This window comes from Aulonocara sp. 'chitande type north' Nkhata Bay, linkage group LG15 (assembly GCF_057382095.1).
Source record: "Aulonocara sp. 'chitande type north' Nkhata Bay isolate Kocher_YH1m ecotype deep benthic linkage group LG15, A_spYH_male_GT1.1, whole genome shotgun sequence".
Lineage (NCBI taxonomy): Eukaryota > Metazoa > Chordata > Actinopteri > Cichliformes > Cichlidae > Aulonocara > Aulonocara sp. 'chitande type north' Nkhata Bay.
Window position 1 is genome coordinate 18,219,727 of NC_141358.1, and position 9,743 is coordinate 18,229,469.

The window sequence follows — 9,743 nt, forward strand, 5'->3', positions numbered from 1 at the left end:
AAATGTGTATACTCATTGTGGGCAGTGTTTTTAGTAATGTTTCGATTTTGTTAATTTATTACCTAAATGTTAAAATATTTAACTTTCAAAACATGACACTTGGTACAAACATACAGGATATTTAAATATGATACTTTGCATGTGCACTGTGTTCGATTAAACTGCATTAAATTCAAATAAAAATGGGTTTGATGCCCAAAGTGTCTGTTTATGCTCTGAGTATTTACTTACTTTTCTTTCTTTGCGTAGAATAAGGATCTGTGCATATTTTATGTCATTTCTTTTACTGATGTTTATTTGTATCTCAATAGACAAAGAACAGCTAAGTGGTTGAAAAAATAAGGTTTTCAGAGGAAAGGTGTATAATGCTACTGATGACTGTGCTTGACATTTCATTAGGTACACTTTGCCAGTACCCTCTTTTGCCTTCAGAACCGCCCAAATTCTTTCACGTTATAGATTTAAGAAGCTGCTGGAAACATTCCTCAGAGATTTTGCATCCCAAGAATGCTGTATTGGATTGAGATTTGGTGACTGTTTAGGCTATTTGACTACAGTGAACTCATTTCCATGTTGAAATGATTTGAGCTTTATGAGAATAGTACTCAGTGGTCATAAACAGATGGACATGGTTAGCAGCAATAATCAGGTAGGCTGTGGTGTTTAGATGATGCTCATTTTGTATTAAGGGGTCCAAAGTGTGCCAAGGAAATATCCTCTACATCGTTACATCACCAGCAGGAGCCTGAGCCGTTGATACAAGACAGAGTGGATCCATGCTAGGGGTGGGGGAAAAAATCGATACTGTGTAGTATCGTGATATTTTGTTTGCTAATAATGTATCGATACAGGGACAGCAGAAATCGATATTTTGTTACAAAAAAAGTTTTTGTGGACTGGAACATGACTGACTTCAGAGCATGTTGATCCTTTTTCTGAGCAAGAATCCTGACATTCCTTCGCTGTCCAAATGTGTTTTACTTTTTTTTGGCAGAAATAAACATGACAGTTTACTTATTTTAATTTAAGACATGTTTTATTTTAATTAAGTTTTTTAATTAAGTTTAAAACTTTTTTATTTAATGTAAAATTATATTTTGTTTTAATTTACTTTCAAATTCTTCAGTTACTGAAGGGGCTGCATAGTTTTCATAAATTGCATAGTTCAGAATAGCTATAATTGTACCAGATGGTTGCATTCAGTTAAGTTGGACTAGACTGTAATACAAACCGTTCAGTTTGTCAACAATAAAACTGACTGAAATGAGAGAAAGACTGAGTGTGAGACTTTGATATTAGATAAAATGAATATTGATAAAGTTTACCTTTATGTACAGAATCTGAATATCGCAAAATATTTTTAAAAAATTGCAATAATATCGTATCGTGCGTTAAGTATTGTGATAATATCGTATCGTGGGATGTATGGTGATTCCCACCTCTAATCCGTGCTTTCATGTTTTGTTTTTTTTAATCTTCTATTGGCACCTTTTGGTGAACTTTAGCCTCAGTTTCCTGTTCTTGGTCGATGGGGTTGTCTGCTGCTGCAGCCCAACAACTTCACGGTCAGACGTGTTGTGCATTTAGAGATTTTCGTCTGCATACCATGGCTGTAACAAGACATAATATATTTGAGTTACTGTTGCCTTCCTATCAACTTTAAGCAGTCTGACCATTCTCCTCTGACCTTTGGCATCAACAAGAGATTTTCACTCAGAAAACTCACCAAGTAGTTTTCTCTGTAAAAACCTAGAATTGGGAATGTCCTGGTAAATTGTGGGAATATCCTGGTAAATTAGATCAGCCCGTTTGGCACCAACAACCGTGTCACATTCAAAGTCTCAAATGTGTTGTCATTAAATTTTGTTGATGCAACTGCTTATGAATGTCATTGAGGGTATAATCTGTTACCCAAAATGTATTGTTTGCATCAGACAGTTCCATTCACTTCATAGTAAAGCAAAAGATCTGCTTTTTCTGTGGTTACCATAAAATCTACATCAGTTCTCCATGCCTGCTTATATAAACCTGTCAGTGGCCTTTATGGGGCCCTGTGATATGAATCATCCCTCTTGAAAAAAAAAAGGCATCCCGATAAGACACAACTAGATGTGAATCAGGAAATGAGACAACACATTTATGCAAAGAATCCACCTGTAAAGATAAGCCTGAGCAAGTGTAAATTCATCATGATTTCTTTTTTTTTCTCCCAGAAATGAAAACGGGCTCTTTTTTTTCTCATTTTACCCGTGGTGATTTTATCTGAGGTGGCTCAGCAGAGGTGTGTAAGGAAACAGGAAGAACATTGTCTTTCTTATGGAAGCATTGTTACAAAGACAAAAATGACTTTCCATCACAGTCAAAAGTTCATCAGTCAAAGGTGTTATCCAATCACAACTCTCTATCACTTTCATTTGGAGTATTATTTTCTTTTCTCTGGCTTTCTTCAATGCATGTTGCCTGGAGACAAAATCGCAACAAGTCATACTCCCTCCCATTTTAGCATCAAAACTTGCTTCTCTGGTAACGCAACTCCTGCAGAAAGCACGCACAGACACACAACAGAGTTAGTGGCAAGAATTTCTTTGACCTTTTAAACACAGACAAAATGAGATGTTTCATCTGTTTGCAGGATTGGTAGGCAGTTTTCTACAGATTACAAAAGAGTGGTTTACATATCCTTCAGTAATGTATTAAACTATATTAAAAACTACTTCGAGTAGAGGGACATAGATGTTTCACTTCTTGGCAGGGAAAGTAGGTTGTTTTTATTATTTTTTATTATTTTCTTTCACCTACTGTATCCAAGGAATTGGGTGGGCCAGCCTATGCCAGCTTTCATAGGGTGATAGGTTTGTATATTTGGATGACACGGGGAGCATGTGACAGTCTATTTAACAGAGTTTGCATTCATTTAGAGTCCAGCAGACAAATGTAACCCCAATGTGCAAAAACACTCTGTTTGTCATGCTGTTTGGTTTTGGACATGCGGTTGATGAGTGAGTTGAAAGACAGTTAAATCAAAGACACTAAAATATACCTTAAGATACTGTTATCTATGTATTTTTAAGTTGTGTTCACCATCCTTAGATCACTAGAGAAGCTGAATCTGATATTTGAGTCAGCTGAGTGGCTCCCCAATGAAGCCTCTATTCTTACAGACACTGCGCACATGATCAGCAATAGTATCCTCAACACCATCTTAGGCGAGGGTGGAGAGGATGGGTGGATGCATCAGTCCTTATGTTGTGTCCCTGCTGCTTTCATGTTGTAACTGGATGCATGGGATGTCTCTGTTCTCCAGAGGCCATCTGGATGTGTGTGTGTGTGTGTGTGTGTGTGTGTGTGTGTGTGTGTGTGTGTGTGTGTGTGTGTGTGTGTGTGTGTGTGTGTGTGTGTGTGTTTCCACAGCAGATGGATTACCACTCCTCTTTTTCTGAATACAGTCCATTCACAGGTGGGATCTAAAACAAGCCCTTTGAAAGAAAGTCCAGATCCAATAACTACCACTGCAGGTAGAGGATACACTGAGATGCACCAAGCCAGAATTCTGACACACTCTCCATCTGTATGCTGATAAGATCTTCAACCTTATATCAATCAACACAAATCTTCAGTATGCCTTTGTGCACAGCAAACTAACCTGTAGATTTTTGTATTCTGTGTTTTTTTTTTTAAACTGAAGGGCTAAATTCTGTACTTAAAGGGTAGAATTACAATCATATTCCCAGCTGATAAGATACACTGGTTAAACTGCCTCATCTGCGACATTTTCTAAGAGCCTAGTGGGAAAATTTGGACTGTCATAAGTACACATGTTCAGACTTCTTCAGCTGAGGACAGTCTTGGCTGGAGAAGTCACTTTGACAAGCAACGAAATGTTTGCCCCACTGAAAACGCTACATCCAGATGAACAGAATCAACTTTTTGGAATTATGTGTACTCTACATTTTCTGGAGGTTTCATATTGCTCCTGTTAAATAATTTTAAAAAATGTAAAAGAGTTTGTTTCTGTTCTCATTGTCATCCTATTAAAATTCTGAAAGCTCTTTATATTTACCCTGAAAACATCAGTGAATTTTCTGATTGGATCAAGGGGTCTATGATATATCGGGTACAAATGAAATCACTTCAAGATGTCCTGCCCTTCTGCCCTTAGCTCCTAAACAGTTAGGTCATAACCCTGGATTAACATGTCATTGTGCTTTGAGGAACAGCAGAAGAGAAACTGCATGGTCCAAATTGATAAACAGACTTCCATAGGGACCAGGTGAATACCCATAACCTGTTTCAACTTTAGAGAGATAATATCAAGCAGGCCATAAATGATTAACTGCTCTTTTTTGCAGTCTGTTGAGTTCTTGTGCACGTGTACTGGCCTTATCAGTGAGGTAAATTTACAAGGCTCTGGGATTTCCCAGCTAGGATGGGTTAAAGCGAGCCTCTGCTTCTAGTACCTCCATACCTGGAAGGAGACAAATAGGAAAATGTTATCTGCTATGTTAACACTGACAATAAGGAATCTGAACAACATACCATATTTCACTTTAGCCTTTTAACCAGCAGTATTTAGATAATCTGAGCATCATATCTTATCTCACAGTACAGGGGAAGTAAAAGAGACAATAATTTAGGTTCAGAGGGATTAAGGACTAAACCCCTGCAGCTTTTTCTTTTCAAAATCTCACTCATTGTTGACGGTGGTTACCTTGCTGAAAAAACACTAAATAAAAAGGATCTTCGATCTGTTTTAGACTTGCCAAATGTTTTAATAACTAAAAGATTAAATTAAGTTTCTTGGAAGCAGCTAAGAAGTGTGTCAAGGTTAAGTTGCTTGTTCATGTTGCCAAACATGACCAAGCAAATCGAGGCATACATTATGCAATGAGATTAACTTGACCAACTGGTTAACATCATGAACACAGGCGTTTCCTTTGTAAACCATTCACAAAAGTGTGTGCGTGCTCATATCTTAGCTGGTGTGGACCGTTTCCCTGTTCGTCCGGTGTTACTGTAGTCCAAGTACGCTTTTCCAGTTAGTTTGGAAATGTCTGTCACTTTTCCAATTCTTTAAACAGTAAATATGTCAAACAAGCCAGCATGGGCTTGGAAATGTGAGCTCTCTGTAAGAGAGCACAGAAATGCATGCGGTACTGTCGCTGGAGCAGAACATAAGGGTGTGAAAGAGGTAGAGGTACGCCTGGGTTTCAGCGGTGGCTAAAAATGCGCCTTTATCGCAGCGGAAATGCACCCTTTCCACACACTTGCTGGCTTACTCAGCCATGGGGAATTACGGGACAAAAACTGGGAACTTAAGGTCACTGAGGCACAAAGCTTCTTTGACCTCTTACTGATTCACGCTTCAGAAATTACACAAAGATTTAATCTGGTAGCCATGTATGAAAAATGTATACTAAGTTTGGATTTCTTAAGTCACGATATGGAAAATGTCATATTTCAAATAGCTGCACAAAGCTTTCTAGTCCCGGACTGTCTGTTGCAAATTAAGAAATTATTTTCACTGAAGTGAAGTTGAAGTGAGCTAAAATTAATATATCGGTTGGTTTAAGTGTACTATAAAAAACTGCCTCAAGGTTGCAGAGCTTATTTTGTCTGCTAACTTGTCAGTCAGGCTCTGGAGAGTTCCCTTTGGCAAACATGCTTGGCGTTGTCCTCACTTCTGCTTGTTGAGGAAAGGTTACTGCAGTGTCTTCAGACGCTTTCTCCTGGCAATGCTTATCTCAGCTCTGCAACATCAAAAAAAAAAAAAGCAACAACCGTCAAGAGCCATAATTTCCTCCATTTGCCATACGATATCTTTGGTCAGTAGGTGTTACATATTGTTAACATGTAAAGGTGGATAGTTTAAAGTTAGCCTCAGGATAGGGTGGCAGACTTTTTGGGATATTAAATATCATTCAAGTAGACATATAAATCCCAACTCATTAAAGATTTACTAGCCTTTTTAAAATGAATAGCTCATCCTTGCTAATGCCAGGTTCAGCCCACTTTTTCCTTTCGACCTACCTTACTTGAACCTCTCCTTGAGAAGGAAACATCCTCAGGGATTTAGGTCTGCACTGACATGTGAGCATCACACAGTTTCTTCAGTTTCTATTTGTCAGCTGCACATCCACGATGTAAATCTCCTGTTCCACCACATCCCAAAGGGGCTCTACTGGGTTAGGTAACTGCAGAGGCCGTTTGAGTACAGCGCACTCATCGTCATGTTCAAGACACCAATTCGAGATGATCTGAGCTTTGTGAAAAGATGTGTTATGCTGCTGGAAGCAGATAAGAGAGGATGGGTACGCTGTACTATCCCCCACACCATTTCACCACCAGCACCAGCGTGTACCATTGATATAAGACGGGATGGATCCATCCTTTCATGCTGTTCATGCCAAATTCAGACCCTACCATTCAAATGTTGCAGCAGAAACTGAGACTCATCAGACCAGGCAATGTCTTTCCAACCTCTCATTATGCAAGTTTAGAGAGCCCATTTGAACTGTAGCTTTAGTTTCCTGTTTTTAGCTGGCATCCAGTCTAGTCTTTTGCTGCTGTAGTAGATCTGCTTCAAGGCTTAACATGTTGTGTGTTCAGAGATGCTCTTCTGCATACTCTGAATGAAAAGAGTAGTTATTTGAGTTTCCTATCAGCTGAAAGTAGCCTGGTCAGTCTCCTCTAACGTCACCTGTTGAACTGCCACTCATTGATTATTTTTGCTTTTTTAGACAACTCCATAGCGTAGTGGTTTATATATTTGTCTGAGACGTAAAAGGACTCCACTTAGAGGCTGAGAAGATAGACAGTTCCCTCAGAGATTACATCAGGAGGATCATTAACTACAAAAATCTGCAAAATGAAATACGCTACCCTGTGACAACCCCTTGAGAGCAGCTGAAAGTTACTTATTCTCTGTAAACCCTAGAGATGGATGTGCGGGGGGAATCCCAGTCGATCACCATCAACCACGGCACCTTCAGAGTCACTTCAATCACCATTCTTGCTCATTCCAGTGTACAGTTTAAACTTGATCAGACCTGTGTGCTTAGTTTTTAATTACAATTTGCTGATTTTCTTATAGATAATGAAAATCTAGGTCACAAACTAGGATGGTCGTATTTATTTGTATTCTTAGAACATTATTGAGTTTTATGTTGTCGTGACACAGCTCATACTATACGTGATCACTTATACTGGTACTATGTAAGTCTGAGTGCTGATAACGTTGTACATGTCAAGATAGTTTATTTTCAAGGCTGAACTCACAAGCATTTGGCAATATGTTCTTTGAACACAAGTGTGCTGGACAAGCTGGATTTCTCAGCTAGCTTTGGCACAGCGGATACGGTAGTTTCCCCATTCCTATCTTGAAAGTTTAAAGTACGGGTGAGATGTTCTTTCAGCTGATATAAGCAGATAAACTGTACCTAAAACACTTTATTTTCATTTAGGTGCTGTGGGAAGGTATGATAACATTACTTCTGTAAGCGAATGAGTTCTTTTATCTCCACTGACAAATGCTACCTTCTTAAAATGACCTCTTAAAAGTGCAGATAATTCAGATAATGCCCTCACTTGAATTCAACCATTAATTATGCTTGTGCTACTGCACACACCGATCAGCTACAACACTATAACCAGTGATGGGCAAAATGAATAACACTGATCTTACTGATACAGTATGGTCTGTATGATAAACTTCCCCTGCATTCATATGACACGTAATAAGCCTATTTGGTTCAAAGCACTATGCATATGTAGAAAGAAAGGAGCATATGGTTCTTGGAGCACAACCATCGGTTTTAAAACAAGCAATCGATATGTTATTGTTAATTCAAGGGCTTTTACATCAACTTACAGCCATTTTTACACACAATCCTCCATTTTCAGATGCTCAGACTCATATTGGACATATTGGCTGACAAGTACATTCATGGCCAGGTGAGGCTTGTTCCTCTTATTTCATGACAAATGAAGCAGACTTAATATCTAAAGTTAATCCAAGGTGTTGAATTTCACTGAAGGTTATCATTAAGATGAAAAGCTAAATAAAGTAGCCATCAAAAACCTTTGGAGTGGCAAAATCAACAACCTGGTACTTTCTTTAAAAGACTAAATGCACTGACCAACTCTGCAACACTAGAAGGCCTAAAAGACCTTTTAGTACCCTGATTATAACACTTAGACCTGAAAGTGAATGGCAGTGAATCCATGGTTAAGGAAAAACAGTCTCACAACATCTAATTAAATGAAGTACACCTTTGAGGAGGTAGTCTAAAGAGACGCCTTCATGAATGGAAATGCAGAGGCTTTGACTACAAGGTGTAAACCGCTGTTTCCGCTGAAGAACAAAAAGACCAGAGTAGATTTTGACAGAAGAGCCAGCACAGTTCTGGAAAAAAGTCTTTGGGCTGATGAAAACAAGATTATGTAGTACCACAGCGATAGGAAGAGAAATAAGTCATGAGTGCAGATGAAACTGAAGGCAGAATGACTCATAGCCAAGCAGCAACTGAAGGTGGCCACATTAAAGGCCACTTCAGAGATACTGAAATCGAGAAACCTGACTTATGCTGACTACAAAAATATACACTATATGGCTGGCGAAATGTCTTTTACCAGGTCAGGTTAGTTTGCTTTGGAGCAGCTACAATTCTTCAGCCTTTTCTGACATGCATGTAGTGGTATAAAGCATAGATTCGATCAAAAAGAAGTAATTATTTCACAGATAATAATGAAACTATCAAAACTACAGTAGATAAAACAACAATAAAAAAACAAAAGACCTTGAAAACCAGAAAGGACAAAGCCATCAAGGTGATCGTTACGTTCTGAACCTAAACTGCCTCTCTAAATAGGAATATTGCAGTTATTGATGCCAGTTAAGTAGGTCAAGGGGGAAAGGTTGTGGCCACGAAACAAGTTTGGTCAGTGAAGGCTGAACTCTAGAGGTCGCAAACGGAGGTCTTTAATCATTCAAAGTCCCTTTTAAAGACATGAGTTTGAATAAATCCACAAGAGAAATAAACTGCTATTAAATAGTAGTGTTTATGGTCCATGTGGACCGGCCTCTGTAATATTCCTCTGAGATGCAGCCATCTGCACTGTAGAAATCACAGACCTCACTAAGTATTTGGAATTCACTCTCCTCCGACCAAGGTAATGAAGCTACCCACCTCTATTAAAAATCCAAAGACATCAGCAAATGATCATCATCTTCGTAGCCATTAGAGCTTGATGAAAAACAGCACGCCTCAACCTTGACCCAAGCCACCTCCACCACCCCCGCCAAACACCACCACCGCACACACACACACACACACACACAGAGTTGCCGAAAGATGCTTAAAGATAAAAGAGAATCGACCCGTCAGCCGTATGTACAGAGACTGGAGATCTGAAAGGAGAAAAGCCATGAAAAATGGATGAGAGAAGAAATCCACTTCACCTCCCCCCTGGAGGCTGGCAAACCCCCCACAGCGCTCCCACTCATAATCCTTTCTCCTCCTGCACACACACTCCTCTCCCTGCGCCTCAAACACATGCATGTGGTGTATGCAAACAGGAAGACACGGTAGGCACACACACCGCCTCAGGTCCTCGGTAGGTGTTAGAATTCATCAGTTTGGTGCTAATATTAGTCTTTTATAACATTATAGATGTTATCCGTGACTGATGTGATAAAGCGAGGCTCCATGAATCTTAAATCTATTGATTGATTTTCTCTTGTTGGG